General features: G+C 42.6%; 1 protein-coding gene across 4 annotated transcripts in view; it reads right to left on the reverse strand.

The window, feature by feature from the left end:
* Positions 1 to 21,241, reverse strand: part of LOC124048411 (gap junction gamma-1 protein-like) — a 55,471-nt gene that overhangs the window by 29,974 nt on the left and 4,256 nt on the right. For 2 of the 4 annotated variants that reach the window (XM_046369181.1, XM_046369179.1), the window contains exon 3: positions 17,771 to 17,918. The exons of the other annotated variants lie outside the window; for them this stretch is intronic. The gene's annotated coding sequence lies outside the window, so the exon portion shown is untranslated. The remainder of the gene's footprint in view (positions 1 to 17,770; positions 17,919 to 21,241) is intronic. 4 annotated transcript variants of the gene reach the window in all.

Raw genomic sequence — 21,241 nt, forward strand, 5'->3', positions numbered from 1 at the left:
GCCACTTAAATAATGTTTACATACCCTACATTACTCATCTCATATGTATATACTGTACTCGATACCATCTACTGCATCTTGTCTATGCCATTATGTACCATCACTCATTCATATATCTTTATGTACATATTCTTTATCCCTTTACACTTGTGTGTATAAGGTAGTGGTTGTGGAATTGTTAGGTTAGATTACTCATTGGTTATTACTGCATTGTCGGAACTAGACGCACAAGCATTTCGCTACACTCGCATTAACATCTGCTAACCATGTGTATGTGACAAATAAAATTGGATTTGATTTGATGACTCTTCATTTGTTTGTGCAGTACTGATGAAAACATAAGGCCCGAAAGATATGCTCCGCTTTCTTTTTACATTTTATGTAGCATCTTGCACTTTCACTTTTTGTATTCTTTCGAGCATGGATTAAATTAATTATATTATTTTTGTATCTCGGCCTCCTTGGGTAGACCTTACCGTAAAATGTTTACTTACAAGCGCTCAACCAACAGTGCAGTACAAGAAAGTTAAGAAAATATTGACCAAATAAACTAAAGTAAGAAATTATAAAAAGTAACACAATAATGTAACAATAACAAAGCTATATACAGGGGTACCGATAACAAGTCAATGTGTGGAAGTAAAGGTTAGTCGAGGTAATTTGTACATGTACATAGAGATACCGAGTCAATGTGTGGAGGTACATGTTGGTCGAGGTAATTTGTACATGTAAGTAGAGATACCGAGTCAATGTGCGGAGGTACAGGTTAGTCCAGGTAATTTGTACATGTAAGTAGAGATACCGAGTCAATGTGCGGAGGTACAGGTTAGTCGAGGTAATTTGTACATGTACGTAGAGATACCGAGTCAATGTGTGGAGGTACAGGTTATTCGAGGTCATTTGTACATGTAAGTAGAGATACCGAGTCAATGTGCGGAGGTACAGGTTAGTCGAGGTAATTTGTACATGTACGTAGAGATACCGAGTCAATGTGCATAGGTACAGGTTAGTCGAGGTAATTTGTACATGTACGTAGAGATACCGAGTCAATGTGCGGAGATACAGGTTAGTCGACGTAATTTGTACATGTACGTAGAGATACCGAGTCAATGTGTGGAGGTACAGGTTATTCGAGGTAATTTGTACATGTACGTAGAGATACAGAGTCAATGTGCGGAGGTACAGGTTAGTCGAGGTAATTTGTACATGTACGTAGAGATACAGAGTCGATGTGCGGAGGTACAGGTTAGTCGAGGTAATTTGTACATGTAAGTAGGGGTGCAGTGACTATGCATAGATAATAAACAGTGAGTAGCAGCAGTCTAAAAAACAAATGTGGGGGGTCAATGTAAATAATTCGGTGGCCATTTTATTAATTGTTCAGCAGTCTTATGGCATGGAGGTAGAAGCTGTTAACCTGTTGAAGCTATGGGGGCGCTATTTCATTTTTGGATAAAAAAAAGTGCCCGTTTTAAGCGCAATATTTTTCCACAAAAAGATGCTCGACTATGCATATAATTGACAGCTTTGGAAAGAAAACACTCTGACGTTTCCAAAACTGCAAAGATATTATCTGTGAGTGCCCCAGAACTGATGCTACAGGCGAAGCCAAGATGAAACTTCAAACAGGAAATGAGCAGGATTTTTGACGCTCTGTTTTTCATTGTCTCCTTATATGGGTGTGAAAGCGCCACGAATGAGCCTGCCCTTTCTATCGTTTCTCCAAGTTGTCTGCAGCATTGTGACGTATTTGTAGGTGTCAGGACCCGGGTCTCCGGAGTGAGAAACAGTGACTTAACCAACTGAGCCACGAATAGTCGGCAGAACCCAGAAGATGAGGCAGACACAGCAGTACTTGAGACGGTGTATTTAATGAAGTAAAAAGTGAAGTCCTTCAGGAAAACATGTAACTCCACAACCTCAAAAGGAATTCCACAAGAACAAAGGTAATCCTCCAAGACAAAAGGTAAATCCACAAGGTGGTAGGTATAGCATAAAAAAGCCTCAAAAGATACTCAAAAATAAATAAACAAGAACAAAAAACAGAATTCCACAAGAGAGTCCACCGGGATCAACAAGAGTTCACAGAATACTAGGGCTGGGTGCTAACATACAAACACAGAGCAAAGAACTGAGGAAAACTAAGGGTTTAAATACAATCAGGGGAAACGAGGCACAGGTGCAAATAATAATGGGGATCAAGGGAAAACAAAAGGTCAAAAAGCACAATGGGGGCATCTAGTGACCAAAAACCGGAACAACCCTGGCCAAATCCTGACAGTAGGCATATCATTGGAAGATTGGCCATAAGAGACTACATTTACCAGGTGTCCGCCCGGTGTCCTCCGTCGAAATTATGCGTAATCTACAGCTCCATGCGCGTTTCCATTTTTCCTAGGAATACCTAGGATAGGATAAGTAATCCTTCTCACCCCCCCCCCTTAAGATTTAGATGCACTATTGTAAAGTGACTGTTCTACTGGATGTCATAAGGTGAAGGCACCAATTTGTAAGTCGCTCTGGATAAGAGCGTCTGCTAAATGACTTAAATGTAATGTAAATGTTCTTCAGAGGAGAAAGTCAACTGAATGATTTATCATCGATAGATATGTGAAAAACACCTTGAGGATTGATTCTAAACAACGTTTGCCATGTTTCTGTCGATATTATGGAGTTAATTTGTAAAAAAGTTTGCGTTGTAATGACTTAATTTTCGGGGGTTTTTCTTACCCAAACGTGATGAACAAAACGGAGTGATTTGTCCTACACAAATAATATTTTTGGAAAAACTGAACATTTGCTATCTAACTGAGAGTCTCCTCATTGAAAACATCTGAAGTTCTTCAAAGGTAAATTATTTTATTTGAATGCTTTTCTTGTTTTTGTGAAAATGTTGCATGCTGAATGCTAGGCTTACTGCTATGCTAGCTATCAATACTCTTACACAAATGCTTGTTTAGCTATGGTTCAAAAGCATATTTTGAAAATCTGAGATGACAGTGTTGTTAACAAAAGGCTAAGCTTGAGAGCAAATATATTTATTTCATTTCATTTGCGATTTTCATTAATAGTTAATGTTGCGTTATGGTAATGAGCTTGAGGCTATAAATAGAATCCCGGATACGGGATTGCTCGTCGCAACAGGTTAAAAGCTTCCGGATTAGTGTCCCGCTCCTTGAAAGTGGCAGCTCCGGCCTTTAGCTCGATGTGGATGTTGCCTGTAATCCATGGCTACTGGTTGAGATATGTACGTACAGTCACTGTGGGGACGACGTTGTTGATGCACCTTTTGATGAAGCCGATGACTGAGGTGGTATACTCCTCAATGTCACAATACTTCCAGTTTATACATACTATATATATATTTTACAGAGACAATTAGAGATTAAGTGGTATGAAAATTTCATATCACGTTTATAGTGACAAAAATTATCACGGTAATCAATAAGCTAGGAGTAAATGTCAGTTGGCTTTTCATAGCCGATCATTCAGAGTATCTCTACCTTCTCCTGCTGTCTCTAGAGAGTTGAAAACAGCAGGTCTTTAATAGTATGACCCTCCTGCTGATGTTTAAACACACTACAAGTAAACAAACGGAAAAGCAATGATAACCAAGGAATGCTTAACCATAATTGCTATTGTCCACAGGGGAGCGCAGTATAAGGAATCAGAATAACACACACACATACACACACCTATAACTAAAGGTTAAGACATCCTTCTCCTCTGGTACGTTCTGACAGTGCTTTTCTCTCCTCTCTGGCAGCTAAGGGAAAGGAGCATGTATATACTTCTTTAGCCAGACCTAAAGTGAAAACACACGGCTTGGATTGATCTTCAAATGTACTTTACTGAGGAATGTATCTGGGACACACAGCACACACTCAGACACGCAGTCAGACACAAACTCACTTCATGTACACACACTTCAATAACACAACACAGGCATACATATGCCCTGTCATTGTCTCACACGGTATGTTCATCCCAATAACAACACAAGTTTATCCTTGTTGCCTTTTAATAGTATGACCTTCCTGCTAATGTCTAAAGACACACTACAGTAAACAAACGGAAGAGTAATGATAACCAAGGAATGCTTAACCATAATTTATATTATTTCATGTCCACAGGGTAGAGTAGTATAAAGGAATCAGAATCACACACACGCATGATCCTTCCACAAGCCACAGTACATTTTTCAGTGTCACCCCTCCCCCCTCTATAGAGTGGAGGCATGTATTGAAAAGGACCTCACCAGTGCTATTGTATACATAGTCAGGAGCAAGATAAGTGAGGAAGAAAGAGAAGTTACTGTGTTGGTTTACAGGAGTGGCTTTTTACACTTCTGTAAAAAACTACATACAGTGTAGTGTGTAGACATGATTTGTTTCTATATATTCCCGTATTATACTTTTACACAATTGATGTACCAAATTGGTTTCAGATAAGTGTGTTTTGGGGTTTCCATTTTCTATTTTCTTGATTCTTTATATTTTAATGTAGAGTATCTTGACGAGGGTAAACTGGGGAGTGGTGACGTGACTGCTAGTGAAGGGAAGTCTTCAGGCGTGGCTGGATGGCCTAAATGACCTTACCCTGCCCACACGGAAAACAACAGTCAAAGTGAAGAGTGTATGTGTGTGTGTGTGTGTGTGTGTGTGGGGGAGGACAAAGGATTATTTTAAGTTTAGGGGTTAGGGTTACAATTAGGGTTGGGGTAAGGGCTTAATGGTTAGGTTTAGGGTTAGGAGTTTTGTTTATAGTTTGGTTTACGGGTTAAGTTTAGGGTTAGGTTAAGGAAATTTAGATTTTTAATGGAAATATATGTCAGGTCCCCATGAGGAGAGAAGAACAAAACTTGTGTGTGTGAAGACGCTCCCTCAATATTCACCGGAAACCAGTGGGTTTTCCCCTTCCATTTTTAGGTGGCCAGAATAAATTGCCTACTATAACAACATGATGTTCAAAGTAAACCATTTGTCTTGGTTGGCTATCCACAGCAATGGAAAATGGTCAGATATGTTTAAAAATCGCAAACACCATAGCAAAGTTATGGAACACAATAGAGGTGCCAAAAGCAAATACATAAGTCCACATAACGGGTGAACCAAAGTGGGCAAACATACTAGAAGTGAAAACATACCCAAACAAACAGAGCGGAACCATAGCCAGGAAATAGACTTATGTTACAAAGAGAGAATTAAAAACCGTAAAACAATTATCAATCAACAAAAATAAATGAATTGTCCTGTCGATATTTTGTCTTGTACTACTAGTATGTTTTGTCTTCCTTTGACTCACGCACAGACACTTTAGCTGTTCACAACTGGGTCATGTGTTGGATCTTCATAACGCCCTCCCACATCCAAAGACACCAGCAGCTAACTGAGGGTGACTGACTGATGCCTGATGGGAAATACTAGGGTAATATAGAGGGTAACCCCATTGTCTAACGTGAGATCACGTCACTCCTACGAAATGCTCATCCCTCATCTGTCCTGTAGGATTCCCGAGCATCTGCCATTCAAAAATGAAAACATAGTTCCCCAATTTATGACATGACTACTATCCCATTGATTCTCTATGAAATAGACATTTTGTGAGCTAAATTATTACACGTTGTGACAGTTATTTAATTATTTGCGATTGTCAGAAAAAATAACAAATTATGTGCAAGCACATCGGCTGTCAGAAGTCTCGAGCTATTGCTCGCCTGAGGTAGAGTATCTCATGATAAGCTGTAGACCACAATACCTACCGAGAGAGTTTTCATCTATATTCTTTGTAGCTGTTTACACACCACCACAGTTAGAGCTTGGCACTAAGACAGCATTGAATGAGCTGTATTCCGCCATAAGAAAACAAGAAAACGCTCACCCAGAGGCGGAGAATCTAGTAGCCGGGGACTTTAATGCAGAGAAACTTAAATCCATCTTACCAAATTTCTATCAGCATGTTAAATGTGCAACCAGAGGGAAAAAAACTCTGGACCACCTTTACTCCACACACAGAGACACATTCAAAGCTCTCCCTAAACCTCCATTTGGCAAATCTGACCACAATTCTATCCTTCTGATTCCAGCTTACAAGCAAAAATTAAAGCAAGACGCACCATTGGCTAGATCAATAAAAAAATGGTCAGAGGAAGCAAATGCTAAACTACAGGACTGTTTTGCTATCACAGACTGGAACATGTTCCGGGATTCTTCCGATGACATTGAGGAATACACCACATCAGTCATTTGCTTCATCAATAAGGGTATCGATGATGTCGTCCCCACAGTGACCGTACATACATACCCCAACCAGAAGCCATGGATTACAGGCAGCATCCGCACTGAGCTAAAGGCGAGAGCTGCCGCTTTCAAGGAGCGGGATTCTAACCCGGAAGCTTATAAGAAACCCCGCTATGCCCTCCGACGAACCATAAAACAGGCAAAGCATCAATACAGGACTAAGATCGAGTCATACTACACCGGCTCCGACGCTCGTCGGATGTGGCAGGGCTTGCAAACCATTACAGGCTACAAAGGGAAGCACAGCCGAGAGCTGCAAGTGACATGAGCCTACCAGACGAGCCTACCAGACGAGCTAAACTACTTCTATGCTCGCTTCGAGGCAAATAACACTGAAACATGTATGAGAGCACCAGTTGTTTTGGAAGGCAGAGTGATCACGCTCTCCGCAGCTGATGTGAGTAAGACCTTTAAACAGGTCAACATTCACAAGGCTGCAGAGCCAGACGGATTACCAGGATATGTACTTTGAGCATGTGCTGACCAACTGGCAAGTGTCTTCACTGACATTTTCACCCTCTCCCTGTCTGAGTCTGTAATACCAGCATGTTTTAAGCAGACCACCATAGTCCCTGTGCCCAAGAACACTAAGGTAACCTGCCTAAATGACTACCGACCCGTAGCACTGGTCATGGCTCACATCAACACCATCATCCCAGAAACCCTAGACCCACTCCAATTTGCATACCGCACCAACAGGGGCGGCAGGGTAGCCTAGTGGTTAGAGCATTGGACTAGTAACCGAAAGGTCGCAAGTTTGAATCCCCGAGCTGACAAGGTACAAATCTGTCGTTCTGCCCATTGAAAATAAGAATTTGTTCTTAACTGACTTGCCTACTAGTTAAATAAAGGTTAAAAAAAGACAACATTTAAAGATCCACAGATGATGCAATCTCTATTGCACTCCACACTGCCCTTTCCCACCTGGACAAAAGGAACACCTGTGTGAGAATGCTGTTCATCGACGACAGCTCAGCGTTCAACACCATAGTTTCCTCAAGGCTCATCAATAAGCTAAGGACCATGGGACTAAACACCTCCCTCTGCAACTGGATCCTGGACTTTCTGACGGGCCGCCTTCCAGGTGGTAAGGGTAGGTAACAACACATCCACCATGCTGATCCTCAACACGGGGGCCCATCAGGGGTACATGCTCAGTCCCCTCCTGTACTCCCTGTTCACTCATGACTGCACAGCCAGGCACGACTCCAACAACATCATTACGTTTGCTGATGACACAATAGTGGTAGGCCTGATCACCGACAACGATGAGGCAGCCTATAGGGAGGAGGTCAGAGACCTGACCGTGTGGTGCCAGGACAACAACCTCTCTCTCAACGTGGTCAAGACAAAGGAGATGATTGTGGACTACAGGAAAAAGAGGACCGAGCACACCCCCATTCTCATCGACGGGGCTGCAGTGGAGCAGGTTGAGAGCTCCAAGGTCCTTGGTGTCCACATCATTAACAAACTAACATGGTCCATGCACAACAAGACAGTAGTGAAGAGGGCACGACAAAACGTATTCCCCCTCAGGAGACTGAAAAGATTTGGCATAGGTCCTCAGATCCTCAAAAGGTTCTACAGCTGCACCATCGAGAGCATCCTAACTGGTTGCAACACTGCCCGGTATGGTAACTGCCCGGCTTCCAACCGCAAGGCATTCCAGAGGGTAGTCATCTTCTCTCTGCTACCGCACGGCAAACGGTACCGGAGCTCCAATTCAAGGTCCAAGAGGCTTCTAATCAGCTTCTACCCCCAAGCCATAAGATTCCTGAACATCTAGTCAATTGGCTACCCAGACTATTTGCTTTTTGTGGATGTATTCAGCATTGTGTGTGCAGCACAAGCTTGCTAGTTGGTTGGTTAGCAGCATCCCATTCGTTGTATATGTGACTAGCTCAGCCAGCAAGCTAATGTAATGTTGGACAAATTTAAGCTAGCTTTCATTGTCAATCTTAAGAAATACTGTTAGTTTGTGGTTGTGGTTAGGTAGGGGTAGAAGTGGGGTAAAGATAACTGGCCAAGCAAGGGGAGCAGTGGTGGTGGTTAGGTAGAACATTGGATGAATATGGATAATTATCTGAAATCCTTCCCTTCTCAAAACACGAAAGGCCTGGCTATTCAACTATTTCTAAACTAAATTGGAAATGGCGAGACCTTTTTTAAACCCATAAGCACCGTGGCATTTGGAATCTGCCTTCAAACCCCTATAAGGGGCATCTGTCTAAATGCCTACAATCCCTATAGGATTCACACCAGAGTCATGCATTTAATGGAAACTATGATTGACTGTGGTAACCCCATTACCTACATGTACTTGTTCATAATGGTAAGTGCATTAGCACATAGATTATAGCACTTTAATGATTTACTTTCAGACATCTCATGGAGTGCCTTTCAATTGAGGAATTTACAGGGTACAGTAACACACTTTGACATACTGAATGGGTTTCTATCTTGATACTGTTTACGCTGTACATTTTTCAATTGAGTGCAGATTTAACACGACACAAATAAGCAACAACCTGTGAGTACTTTGGGGCCTGAGGAAACTGTCCACAAACACGTTAACAATCACCAAAGGGCTAATTTAGTCTTTTTTTTGTTTGGCCTGATATTATTATCTTCTCTCACCTCACACGGAAACTATATCTATCCTCACTGTTTTTGTTTATCATTCAGGAATAATTTGGAAAATGATAGGCTTTCTATTTTGTGTTAAGTCAAATTGCATCTTGAATGGTTAATCTTTTCATTGTGAAGTCACTAATTCATCTCCAGTCGTTAGTGCTAAAATGACATCAGTCGCTTTGTCCAAACAACATCCACGAAACCCAGAAAGCCTCATCAAGGGAACAGTTAGTCGTGCCCACGAGCAAATACGAGAGAAGAAAAAAACCGACAGAATGAGCGTTTCTTCCCCTTCGTGATAATTGAATTAAAACACGAGTGCGCATCGTTTTAGCTTTTAAATATAGCTTGGCCGCATCCTAACACACTTCTGTGTGCTGCAATTAGCGACTCGAGTTAGTGTAGGCTGAGGTGAAGTGTTGCTTGAGGCAAAAACACACTCGCTGTGTGGAGTAGCAGCAGGAGGAAACACAACAACAGTCGACACTATGGAGGCTTGAGTAGTTAGCTTGCACACTCAGCTGCAAGAGGGAGAAGTGGGTTACGGTTAGCCTTATGCTAGCTCACTAACGGCTTGCACAGGTTTTCGTGTCCTACTCCACGGACCTACTGGGCTAACCCTAAGCGACCTCCAACTTCACTGTCTCCATCCATCTCTCCCTGGCCGGCTGCTTAAGTGCCAACGAAGTCTCCCCGAGTCATTGATGCAAGGCGGGAATACTGAGAGGGTCCTGAGTTATGAGATTGTGTGTGTGTTTTCATGTGTCCCCCCCTTCCAGAGTCTAGTCTCATATGGTGTCACATGTGAGTACCCTTGACTTGCCTGTGCTGGGGGAGAAAGAGAATGAGTGAGATGGATAGGAATAGAGAGACAGACAAAGAGGAAAAGGGGAAGAGGGCCACGCTTGAGGATACACTTGAGCCGTCCCTTGAACAACTGCTATGTGTGGCCCTGCACAAACAATCATCTGGAATTTTTACAACGAGCACATGGTGAAAAAGATCTATCCTACGCATTGTTTTGCATTGGATAAACAAACATTGGCTTTTGATCCACTTGCATTTTTGATCACGGAGTGATCTCGTCTGACCACACTTGGCGAGCTGCTATTTCATGCGGTCTATGGTACCTAAACCCTGAAAGAAATGAATGGGGGCCTGGACGCTATAATGACCTGTCTCATTAACAGTCATGCCGCCTGCCAAAAACGCACCATCTGGCTGGGTTGTGTAACGTCCCATGTGTTCGGGGCACAGACTGAGTGCATTCGGGTTCCCACAAGGAGTGTGTGTATGTGTGTGATTTTTTCTGAATGAGTGTGGACTCCAAAAGTCTAGGCCACACACACACCTTTTCTACAACGTCAGGAAAGAGATATTGTCCAGTGCAACCCTTCACATCTGGCTTGGGTCACCACCATCAATAACCAAAGACTCTTAAAACACAGATGTCTGTGATAGTAAGGTGCTCTGGTATTTTGCCATGCCTCCAATCTCCCATTTTTTCCCCTCTGCTTTCTCTTTGAGATTGAACGTCAGAAGAACATCTGGTAAAGGTGCAACAGAACTGGAGCTTTTGTGGAGAAAATCCAAGCAAAGCCTTCACTGAACATGCCCCATTTTGTAGGGTACTAGAGGCTAAATCTACTTCCTTTTTAGCCCGTCTGAAGGTTATTTTCTCGTTCTGAACTTCACTAATGGTAGATTCTAATGATGTAGTTTGGTTGATACATGACTATGTAGTATCAGTGTTGAACAGATGTACATTTACAGCAAATGTCACGAACAGAGGTTAAAGAGGCTTAATTGAATGGTTAGCAGTAAGTAATGTATATTATAGATTAAGCCTCTCACCCAGATACTTCAGGTTGAACCAAACCAATGCCGTACAGGCCAAAATCTGGCAACTAAATAAAGCTCTACTGTATATCGCCAAAGGGGGTGGAAATGAAGATCTGGAAAAACTGGGACCATGTGGATTTCATGACACTAACACGCACACACGCACACACGCACACACACACGCACACACACACGGCACACACACACCGCACACACACACACACACACACACACACACACACACACACACACACACACACACACACACACACACACACACACACACACACACACACACACACACACACACACACACACACACACACACACACACACACACACACACACACACACACACACACACACACCGCACACACACACACAAACAAACAGCATGGGTGACATGAGCAGGAACAATAGTCATGGCATTCTATGCATGGTCTGAAACAGGGTCACCATTGAGCCCTTTGAACAGAACTACATTCCAGAGGACAGATCTATGGAAAGTTATTCCCTTTTATCTCCCCGGTCCACTCACTAAGCATGTCCTCACTGAAACCTCTTACTCCTCTCTCTCATTTTGTACTTGGTGTACTCAACAAACACACTTTGCGAGAGAATTCAGAGAGGGCGACAAAAGTTGGTTTGCGGGATTGGATACAGTCAATGGTACCACAGTTTGAAGTCAGAAAAATAAATACGAGGTGGCTCTGTGTGGAGATTGAACACTGTTCCTAAATCCGCCACCATGCTAAAGTTAAATAACAGCATCATTTGAGTGATCAATCAAAAGATAGAGTACAGTGTTCAAGGGCTACAGTGTTGATACTGTGCCTTAATACTTGATCGAATGTTTGACATCGATTCCTTTCCAGGTTTCTAAACGGTAATACATCCACTAACTGAACACCGGAGACTCTGCTGTCCTCAAGGAGTATGCTGTAGGGACAAATGGTATAATATCTATTATTATCTGTTTGTGGCAGTAATGCATTTGACAGCTATTCTCTATTTCAAATCATTTCTGGGGTCTCGAAGAAATTCTTCCACGACATTCTGTCTGATCCTAATCTGCCAGTCAAAGTCTTTGTGGCTTGGTTGCGAGGTTGGAGCACTGGTGGATGCCTGTATATACTCAAATTGTTACCGGGAGAGTACAGCGCACCTTCCCACCCCGGTGCCATGTCTCAAAGCCCCACAACAGCAGCCTCCAGCTTCCTGCAGCTCGAGTAAAAGAGCTATATGTGGTTCGGTACTTGAAAAAGAAACCCAGTGCGGTGTGTGCCTCTCTAAGACGACCCCAAACTTTGAGAGGAAAGGCGAACGGTTTGGTTTGCAGAGTGAGGCACTTCAGCCGTTTGCTCCTAAAGAAGGGGTTAAGGGGCGATAGGACAAGACCCCTGGATGGAGTGGGTACTACTCCAGATCTGACGACAACTCCTCTTTTTGGTCCCTTTTGTCTACTTTCATGACAGTGCAACACAGCAGGGCTTCAGCTGACTCATTTGAAGCCACGGAGATCCAGCAGAGTGCATAAGCCAAAGGAGGGCAATGATTTGTGAGTGGCAGAGGAAATCTGGACTTTACAGTGAAATGTTGATTCAGTGTTACTTCATGATGGTGCTGGTTAAATTGTACTGTACTTTAAATAGGTACAGTAAGGAATTAAAGCCCGTAATGGGATTTCCAGGGTAAGTCAACAGCATTCCTCTCGCAGCTAGCCTAAGGTTTTTTTCACTCTCGCTTATAAACATTTGATTGAACGCACAAAATCAGCTTTACGTTCTTGCAAAGCAAGAAGACAGTGTTTTTTATTTATCCCAGATACCGTGATTTTGACCGGCTGAAAGCCATTGCGCATTTTTGGGATACTTGCATGCACCAGCAAAATCATGAGAAGTGTTAGGAAAGGTCTATATTTTGTAACACAGCTTCGGAGTATTGCAAGAGAGAGGAAAAAGGAGAGATAGCCTTTCACTGAAGGCTATGACTTTAGTAAGACCCTCATTTCAACTTGTGTAAGACTTCAACAAAGACATGGGGGGGGCAGCCTTACTTATATTTATTTGAGTTTTTATTTTATTTAACATTTACTTAAATAGGCAAGTCAGTTAAGAACAAATTCTTATTTACAGTGACGGCCTACCAAAAGGCCTCCTGTAGGTACGAGGGCTGGGATTAAAAATATAAATAAATTATATAAAAATATAGGACAAAACACACATCACGACATGAGACAACACAACACTACATAAAGAGAGACCTAAGACAACAACATAGCGTGGCAGGAACACATGACAACACAGCATGGTAGCAACACAACATGACAACAACATGGTAGAAACAACATGGCAGCAGCACAACATGGTAGCTGTTACGTTCCCCAGTTTATGTGTTGTAGTTTGTGTATTTGCATGTGTTTATTTCAGGAAAATGGCTTCCTGAAATCCCTCAAGCAGCTGATTGGTCGACTCCATGGCTAATTGGACAGCTGACCCCGCCCCCTCGTCAAGACAGCTGTCTCCAATTACCCATTCCATCTGAAGATATATAAATGCCAGTGTTCTGTTCAGGAGAGAGAATTTTGCTGGAGGTAGATTTGCTAGAGGTAGATTTGCTAGAGGTAGATTTGCTAGAGGTAGATTTGCTAGAGGTAGATTTGCTAGAGGTAGATTTGCTAGAGGTAGATTTGCTAGAGGTAGATTTGCTAGAGGTAGATTTGCTAGAGGTAGATTTGCTAGAGGTAGATTTGCTAGAGGTAGATTTGCTAGAGGTAGATTTGCTAGAGGTAGATTTGCTAGAGGTAGATTTGCTAGAGGTAGATTTGCTAGAGGTAGATTTGCTAGAGGTAGATTTTTGCTGGAGGTAGATTTGAGAGATTTGCTGGGAGGTCATTGCAGAGAGTTGGTATGTTTTGTGAGTTTGTTGCTCAGATAGAGCTTATTTGATGTCCTTTATTTCTTAGTTTGTTTGTGAAATTGTTTAATATTCTGGTTCATTTGTTCCCAGGGGGGGAAGGGGAAGGCACCTAGGGAGTGCTTAGGCAAGAGGCCCGCGGGCATACATATACCCGTAGCATATTCGCTGTCTAGGCACACTAGGTAAGACCTGGGCGGACCACCCCCTGTATTTTGGTTAGGGCACCAGGTGGTACTAAATTAGGTAAGTAGTGGGAAGGCAGGTAAGATGGGAGAGGGGGGACTTTGAGATTTACTTTCTTTGCTTTGGTTCCGTCCAGCCCCTTTTCTGTCCAGTTTGAGTGTTAGTTGCAGCTTGTTCCAGTCGCTAGCTGCAGCGAACTGAAAAGACGAGTGACCCAGGGATGTGTGTGCTTTGGGGACCTTTAACAGAATGTGACTGGCAGAACGGGTGTTGTATGTGGAGGATGTGGGCTGCAGTAGATATCTCAGATAGGGGGGAGTGAAGCCAAAGAAAGTTTTATAAATAAGCATCAACCAGTGGGTCTTCGGATAGGTATACAGAGATGACCAGTTTACAGAAGAGTATAGAGTGCAGTGATGTGTCCTATAAGGAACATTGGTGGCAAATCTGATGGCGGAATGGTAAAGAACATCTAGCCGCTCGAGAGCACCCTTACCTGCCGATCTATAAATTACATCTCTAATCTAGCATTGGTAGGATGGTCATCTGAATCAGGGTTAGTTTGGCAGCTCTGGTGAAGGAGGAGCGATTACGATAGAGGAAACCAAGTCTAGATTTAACTTTAGCCTGCAGTTTTGATATGTGCTGACAGAAGGACAGTGTACCGTCTAGCCATACTCCCAAGTACTTGTATGAGGTGACTACCTCAAGCTCTAAACTCTCAGAGGTAGTAATCACACCTGTGGGGAGAGGAGCATTCTTCTTACCAAACCACATGACCTTTGTTTTGGAGGTGTTCAGAACAAGGTTAAGGACAGAGAAAGCTTGTGGACACCAAGAAAGCATTGCTGTAGAGTGTTTAACACAACATCCGGAGAGGGGTCAGCTGAGTATAAGACTGTCATCTGCATACACAAGGATGAGAGCGCTTCCTACTGCCTGAATTATGTTGTTGATGTAAATTGAGAAGAGCATGGGGCCTAGGATTGAGCCTTGGGGTACACCCTTGGTGACAGGCAGTGGCTGAGACAGCAGATGTTCTGACTTCATACACTGCACTCTTTGAGAGAGGTAGTTAGCAAACCAGACCATAGACCCTCAGAGACACCAATACTCCTTAGCCGGCCCACAAGAACGGAATGGTCTACTGTATCAAAAGCTTTGGCCAAATCAATAAAAATAGCAGAACAACATTGCTTAGAATCAAGGGCAATGGTGACATCATTGAGGATCTTTAAGGTTGCAGTGACACATTTAAACAGTGTTTCATCTGGAATGTTTCTCAGGTTTCCTCTAGAAGTTATAATCATGACAAGGCCGTAGCCGTAACTCAGGAGCACGACAATCCATCAAATAAACATATCTCAAATCAGTTGCTCTCTTCAGTTCAGAAAGCAAGACTTAAGTATGGGTATCTCAACCTCGATTTTCGCGTTCCTCATTTCACCTGTCACATTATTTTACATTATGAAGCCTACCGTAGTTCCCCAGAACAGTTGATCCAGTCACATTTGTTTGTAAATAACACAATGGGAGAAAGCTGGAGCTGGTGAGTCTATAGCGGTCTATACAATGCATTCGGAAAGTATTCAGACCCCTTGACTTTTTGCACATTTTGTTGCATTACAGCCTTATTCTAAAATGTATTAAATTAAATGTTTTCCTAATCAATCTACACACAATACCCCATAATGAAAAAGAGAAAACAGTTGTTTTTTTACATTTTTGCTCATTTATTTGTTTTTAAATTAAAAAACAGAAATACCTTATTTACATAAGTATTCAGACCCTTTGCTGTGAGACTCAAAATTGAGCTCAGGTGCATCCTGTTTCCATTGATCATCCTTGAGATGTTTCTACAACTTGGAGTCCACCTGAGGAAAATTCAATTGATTGGACATGATTTGAAAAGGAACACACCTGTCTATATAAGGTCCCACAGTTGACAGTGCATGGCAGGGCAAGAACCAAGCCATGAGGATGAAGAAATTGTCCATAGACATCCGACACAGGATTGTGTCGAGGCACAGATTTGGGTAAGGGTATCAAAAAATGTCTGCACCCTTGAAGGTCCCCAAGAACACAGTGGCCTAAATGGAACAAGTTTGGAACTACCATGAATCTTCAGGGAGGTGACCAAGCACCCAATGGTCACTCTGATCGAGCTCCATAGTTCCTCTGTGGAGATGTGAGAACCTTCCAGAAGGACAACCATCTCTGCAGCACTCCACCAATCAGGCCTTTATGGTAGAGAGGCCAGATGTAAGCCACTCCTCAGTAAAAGGGACATGACAGCCCGCTTGGAGTTTGCCAAACGACACATACATGACTCTCTGACGATGAGATACAAGATTCTCTGGTCTGATGAAACCAAGATTGAACTCTTTGGCCTGAATGCCAAGCGCCATGTCTGGAGGAAACCTGGCACCATCCCTATGGTGAAGCGTGGTGGTGCCAGCATCATCCTGTGGGGATGTTGGTCAGTGGCAGGGACTGGGAGTCTAGTCAGGATCGAGGGAAAGATGAACGGAGCAAAGTACAGAGAGATCCTTGATGAAAACCTTGATCCATGATGAGATCCTTGATGAAAATAATGGGAAACTCCCCAAATATAGGTGTGCCAAGCTTGTAGCGTCATACACAAGAAGACTCGAGGCTGTAATCGCTGTCAAAGGTGCTTCAGTTACTAAGTAAAGGATCTGAATACTTATGTAAATGTCATATTTCAATTTTGTTTTGCAAAAATTTCAAAAAAAACGTTTTTGCTTTGACATTATGGGATATTGTGTGTAGACTGATGATGTGGAAAAAGTCAAGGGGTCTGAAAACTTTCCGAAAGCACTGTATCTATTGGCAAGTCTCTGTTAAGCGGCGGACATGAGACAATGAAGCTACACTCACTACTAAATGTTTGCTATCTGATATCTTACAATGGATTTCTGCCAGAAGTCAAAGAGCTCTGGATGAGCTCTGTAGTTGCCATTTTTTCCTTGTGCTTCCTACTAGCGTTTTTTTTTCTGTTCTCCTCCCCTCGGCTCACTTTCGTTTGTAAATGTCCACTCAACGAAAATGAAATTCGGTAGCAACTAGCTATGCTTGTATAACTTTATAAACTGGATTTGCCTATCATTGCACCTAGTTTATGTTCGTTTTCGCTCATTAGCATTTAGCTAACAGAGTCTATACGATTTCGCTATTAGTTGGTTATGATTTTGTTAGCATTCTGGTAATAGACGCCCATTGGGCTTTTCTTGCGTTTTTAGAACCCACTTGTGTGCTATGCCGGTAATACCGCAAATCCAGGGATAAGAGAAGGATGTAAAATTTGGATACCGCCCAAGCCTACTTCTGATGTTCCTTATGCATTGATCCCAATGCCCTGCTGTTCTTGAAGGAAAGAATGTGGGACACGCTGGGATGCCTGTAAGGTGCTTTTAAGTCGGGCCGTGTGGTTTGCAGTAACTTATCCCTGAACCTAAACTACAGGTAGGGTCAGAGTCAGAACAAGACCATGATGATGGTCAGGCTAGGGCCAGAAGCCAGGGTAAAGAGCAGGGACAAGGCTAGAGCCAGGGTGCAAACTAGACCAGAACAAGGGCAAGAATCATATCAGGGTCAGGGCGAGAGACTGTGACAGATCTAGCGCAAGGGCAAGTGCTCCGGCTAAAAAAAGCAAACGGGCCAAGGCTAGGGTCGGGGGCAAGGATGACTCAGTCCACCACTGAAGATCTGAAGTGCCTAGTCATGAGCGATTAACCTAAATGTTGCTAAATGTCGGTAAATAACTAACAGACCGGTGTCGGTTCAATTATTTGAATTGCACTTTGTGTGTTTATTTTCTGTGCCGTTTCTCGAGAGAGAGATTTCTCTCTGGGACATATTGTACAACTCACCATAATTAAGCGGGGTGTGGCCCAGCTGGGCTACAGCATTCCCCTATGGAACAAGGGCAGGACTGACGGGCTGGTGCCCAACTGGAGGGCAGGCTGTGCGGAGTGAGAGAGGGATGAAAGGAGCTGTTGTCTGGGGGCCAAGTCCCCGCTGGTGGAGGATAAAGAAAGCATAAAGACAGAGGGATGACGAAAGAGGGATGGAGAATTTATCATGTTCTCAGAAACATCATTGACAGAGTCGCACACATATGGTCAGACACAGACACTGAGTTTCATACATTACATTTTCCCTCAATTAAAGATTGGGCTTGCTTCATTTAAACCAGGTTTGGGGCAATCTTACCAAGATGGAAGACTGTGTTAATTAAGTTGATAAGCAGAATCACTGCTTGGCTGGAACAAAAGCCTGCATCCACCACACAGGTTACGAGGTTAAGATTTCCCACCCGATTTAAACCCCCCACCCAAAATAAATGGTCGAAAACAGTAGCTAAAACAGAAAGGAAATATAAACTAGGGCCGAAAGTTTCGGGTAAGTATTTTCCTTCCACCATGTCATGTAGGTCACAGTACATATGGTGATGTTTTGTTGTCGTCTTGTGATCAAAACAGTTTAACCATGTATTATGGTGCAGACCATAAATGTGACTTAATCTAAATATGTCTCTGAAGAAAAAGGAGTCAGTCACTCTATTTCGAGGGGGCCGTTGGGAGCTAGATGATGCGGTGGGCCCTTCTGACGAGCTCGAATGGCTGTGGCGAGCCGCCACTGTTTACATAGCGAACGACAGGATTTTTATCTTACATGTCATTGGGATTCACTAAGGCCTTGGAGACAAAACGGGAACAAAACACAGGCAAATTTAAACGTGAGGCGTTTCTTTGTCTATAGACAGAAGAGGAGAGCATGAATTGAAGCAATGTCCCTCTGCCAATATTCAAGCAGGACAGATTCCATCCATGCCAAAATGAGTTACTAACTGTGGCCAGAGACCTGCTTAACTGAAGTATTTTTATTGTAAAGTGTTTCCAGCCCTGGTTATTGTTTTGTCTTTGTATACCACATAACATATCCAAGAGGAGATGCTAGCTAAATAATAATACAGTATCAGGGTATGTGCAGGTTCCATGAAGTTGGATTTAAGACCTTTTTATGCCACTTGAAATGTAATTTAATACTAATTTTGAGGGCTGCGTGTTGTGGTGGCAGAATTTCCACAATAGTGTGCCACACAACTGCTAATTTCCCCCTCCAGAAATGAGCCCATGTTGGCAAAAAGTCATATTTTTTAGGGCTGGCTCTTTCACCAAGAGCTACAGCCTACATGGTTCATATTGTCAGGCAGGGGTGCTTTTAGCAATGAGCATTCTCCTGTAGCCTAACGGATGTAGTAGCATAGTGGCTAGGCTATAGATGGCTGAAGCATGGGGTTGCCCAACTGCATTTGTTTAGGCTAATCATTAGCTAGATCACAAACGCTAAGTGTTCCAAATTTTGGCTTCAATACCAATACTATACTGAACAATAATATAAAATGCAAAATGCAAACATTTCAACGAGTTACCGTTCATATAAAGGAAATCAGTCAATTGAAATGAATTCATTAGGCCCTAATCTATGGACTTCACGTGTTGGGCAGGGGCGCAGCCAAGGGTTGGCCTGGGAGGGCATAGGCCCACCCACTGGGGAGCCAGGTTTAGCTAATCAGAATGAGTTTTTCCTCACAAAAGGGCTTTACAGAAATAGTCCTCAGTTTCATTAGCTGTCCAGGTGGCTGGAATCAGATTATCCCGCGGGTGAAGAAACCGGATGTGGAGGTCCTGGGCTGGCGTGGTTACACGTGGTCTGCAGTTGTGAGGTTGATTGGACTTACTGCCAAATTCTCTAAAATGACATCGGAGGAGGCTTATGGTAGAAAAATGTACATTAAATTCTCAGTGGACATTCCTGCAGTCAGCATGCCAATTGCACACTCCCTCAAAACTTGAGGAATCTGTGGCATTGCGTTGTGTGACAGAACTGCACCTTTTAGAGTGGTATTTTAATGTCCCCAGCACAACGTACAAACGTGTATATTTTTTCTATTTTGGTACTTTTACCCCTTTTTAGTTCCAACCGCCATGTCTTTGTGAGATGCAGAGTAGGTGAACGGATGATCTCCGCACGTGTGGTTCCCACCAAGCATGGAGGAGGAGGTGTGATGGTGCTTTGCTGGTGACACTGTGATTTATTTAGAACTCAAGTCACACTTAACCAGCATGGCTACCACAGCATTCTGCAGCAATACGCCATCCCATCTGGTTTGTGCTTAGTGGGACAATCATTTGTTTTTAAACAGGACAGTGACCCAACACACCTCCAGGCTGTGTAAGGGCTATATGACCAAGGAGAGTGATGGAGTGCTGCATCAGATGACCTGGCCTCCAGAATCCCCCAACCTTAACCCAATTGAGATGGTTTGGGATGAGTTGGACGGCAGAGTGAAGGAAAAGCAGCCAACAAGTGCTCAGTATATGTGGGACCTCCTTCAAGACTGTTGGAAAACCATTCCAGGTGAAGCTGGTTGAGAGAATGCCAAGAGTGTGCAAAGCTGTCAGAGGCAAAGGGTGGCTACTTTGAAGAATCTCAAGTATATATTTTGATTTGTTTAGCACTTTTTTGGTTACTAAATTATTCCATATATGTTATTTCATAGCTTTGATGTCTTCACTATTATTCTACAATGTAGAAAATAGTAAAAATAAAGAAAAACCCTGGAATGAGTAGGTGCATCCAAACTTTTGAATAGTACTGTGTGTAAATGTAATATTACATTTTTTATTATTATTATAAATTAGCAAAAACTTCGAAAAACGTATTGCTTTGTCATTATAGGGTATTGTGAACAGATTGATGAGGGGGAAACTATTTTAATCCAATTTAGAATAAGGCTGTAACGTCACCAAATGTGGAAAAAGTCAAGGGTTCTGAATACTTTCCGAATACACTGAATGTATATAATGGTGTGAAATGGACAGTATATGAATAGAAAAGCTGTGTACAGCAAAGGAAAGGTGTTACAACAGTATATAGGATGAGCCTTGAATAGATTACAGTATATACAGTTGAAGTCGGAAGTTTACATACACTTAGGTTGGAGTCATTAAAACTCATTTTCAACCACTCGACAAATTTCTTGTTAACAAACTATAGTTTTGGCAAGTCAATTAGGACATCTACTTTGTGCATGACACAAGTCATTTTCCAACAATTGTTTACAGACAGATTATTTCACTTATAATTCACTGTATCACAATTACAGTGGGTCAGAAGATTACATACACTATGTTGACTGTGCCTTTAAACAGCTTGAAAAATTCCAGAAAATTATATCATGGCTTTAGAAGCTTCTGATAGGCTAATTGACATAATTTGAGTCAATTGGAGGTGTACCTGTGGATGTATTTCAAGGCCTACCTTCAAACTCAGTG

The sequence above is a fragment of the Oncorhynchus gorbuscha genome, linkage group LG11 (genome assembly GCF_021184085.1).
Source record: "Oncorhynchus gorbuscha isolate QuinsamMale2020 ecotype Even-year linkage group LG11, OgorEven_v1.0, whole genome shotgun sequence".
Lineage (NCBI taxonomy): Eukaryota > Metazoa > Chordata > Actinopteri > Salmoniformes > Salmonidae > Oncorhynchus > Oncorhynchus gorbuscha.